Below are 2539 nucleotides of genomic sequence, written 5' to 3'. Positions count from 1 at the left end.
CAACCCCCCCCCCCGACCAAACCCTCCCCATTGGCATGCCTCATAAACCCATAGTTTTCCCACATAAACCAAAGGACACTAGACCCTCACTCCACATTTCATCAATCTCCAAAACCTCATCTACTATACCACTTCTTATTCTTGATCCACACTTTGTGGCAACATCACCAGAAAAACATGTCATCGTCATTAAGAACAAAAAAACTTTCCTCGTCCCAGGAACAAAATTCTCCACTGTTGGCATTCACCTGTCCCCAAAGATTATCCTTGCGGATTTAGAGCTTGGCACTCTTTTCAAGAAAAACAGAATGAAGCAGAGGTACAAGAGGTCACCCCAATATCGGCGACACTCACACCAACAATGGTCATCCAAATCCGGGCACCGTGGCTAAAAGAAAACCACATGTGCATCATGGTTATCCCATCCGGGAAAAAGAAGCCCACTACAGCCAAGAAACAGAGTAGACTAACTAGAGATTGTTGGCCACCTTTCAAACATCAATTATGAGAAATCAAGCCCGTCACAATTGGGTGGTCAATACCTCTTACGATTATTATCTCTTGGAATGCTAAAGGTTTGGGAGATTGGCAAAAGAGAGCCCTTATCAAGACCTTCCTCCTCAAATACAACCCCACTGTGGTTTTTCTTCAAGAAACAAAATTGAATTATGTAGATAGTTGGATAGTTAAATCCCTTCGGAGTGCTAGACATTGGTTGGTCAGCTCTAGATGCCTCAGAAACATGGGGGGATCTTAATTATGTGGAATGACCCAACTCAGATCATTTTCGAATCACCAAAGGTCTATACACCTTAACCACACATATTAAATTGGCCGATAGTTACAGTTTTTGGATAATAGGGATCTATGGCCATTGCAGATATCAACCTCTCTTCTGGCAGGAATTACAAGACCTATCTGGCCTATGCATAGAGAATTGGCTTTTGGCTAGTGACTTCAATATCTCTCAATGGGCACATTCAAAATCTAGTGGAAAAGACACAAGAGACATGAGGCATTTCAACAATTTCATAAGAGAATCTGAACTCATTGACCTTCCCCTCTGTAATGGTCTTTATACATGGTCAAACAACAAATCTCCACCCACCTTGACACTCATCGACAGATTTCTAGCTGCAGAAGGCCTACTTGGAAACTTCAGTAACACCGGTGTTTGAAGACTGAATAGACCTACATTTGATCACGATCCCATTCTACTCTCCATGGGTTGCTATTAATGGGGCCCCTCACCCTTTCGCTTTGAGAATATGTGACTAAACCATTCTGAACTTTTGCCAATGGTAGAATACTGGTGGAAGAACATGCCACTTTGTGGATGGTCGGGGCACGGTTTCATCAACAAACTGAAAAGACTAAAAGACGTCTTAAAGAAATGGAACAAGGAGGTTTTTGGTTGTATTTCCACAAAACGAAACCAACTACTTACTCAAATTGCTCTCCTTGATGAAACGGAGGAAACGAGCTCTATTACATTGGTTCAACACACACACAAAAGCTTATTAAAGCATAACTTATTTCGTTAGCAGCAAAAGAAGAGCAACCATGAAGACAAAAATGTAAAAAACGATGGCTAGAGGAGGGTGAAATAAACCCAAATTTTTCCACCGTATTCATGGTCACAAAGAAATGAAAAAGTATCATCATGGAAATTCTATCAATACAAGGCTGAAGCTTAGTAAAGGAAGATGAAATTGTCTCAGAATTTGTGTCCTTTTTCACGTCCTTATATATAAAGGATGATGCCCTCTTCAAATTTCCCCATGATCTTGATTGAAGTCCTATTGATCAACAACAAGCTGCCTTCCTCGAGATTGCTTTCCTTGAAGAACAAAGCTCTCCTCGCAAAATGGATATGGACATATCATCATGAAGAAAATGCCTTGTGGAAAAAATCTTAATAAAGACTAAATATACTCCTACATCACACAAAAATCCACCCCCTCCATCTTCTGCAAAGGAGCCATGGAAGTACATAAAGAAACATCAAAACCTCATCACCAACCAAATTCGCCATATAGGGGTGGGTGATGGAGGAAGTACCTCTTTTTGGACCGACCCATGGATTGAAGACATCACACTAGTCCAGCGGTATCCACTTATGTACAACTCTCTCATAGCAAATAAGCCAAGATCAAAGAAACGTGGAATGTTGTCAACAAATTATGGTACTTGAACCTTGGTAGGAACCTAAAGGATAATGAAGCAACAAAATGGGACAAATTAAGTCTTTCCCTTGCCCTAATGGTATTGGCAAATGAAGCATACTCATTGACTATTGGCAAATGAAGCATACTCATTGACTTAGCTCCCCAATGCTGACAAGGTCTTCTCTACAAAATCTTTGATGATGGACATAAGAGAAAAATAGAAGCAATAAATCTCACCCTAGCAAAGACAATTTGGAAAGGACATCACCCTAAAAGGGTGAAGTTTTTCTTTTGGGAAATAGCACATAAAGCAATTAGCACAAGTGAAAATCTTCAAAAAAAAAAAAAAAAAAAAAAAAAAAAAAAAAAAA

The 2539-nt window shown here is 39.9% G+C and overlaps 1 protein-coding gene across 1 annotated transcript in view; it reads right to left on the bottom strand.

Moving 5' to 3' along the window:
* Positions 1-2539, bottom strand: part of LOC111778575 (calmodulin-binding transcription activator 4-like) — a 14656-nt gene that overhangs the window by 8822 nt on the left and 3295 nt on the right. The window lies entirely within an intron of this gene.

This window comes from Cucurbita pepo, chromosome LG17, assembly GCF_002806865.2.
Source record: "Cucurbita pepo subsp. pepo cultivar mu-cu-16 chromosome LG17, ASM280686v2, whole genome shotgun sequence".
In the NCBI taxonomy this organism is placed as follows: domain Eukaryota; kingdom Viridiplantae; phylum Streptophyta; class Magnoliopsida; order Cucurbitales; family Cucurbitaceae; genus Cucurbita; species Cucurbita pepo.
Note: the sequence above shows the minus strand (reverse complement) of the source record. Positions and strands in the feature narration are given on the sequence as shown.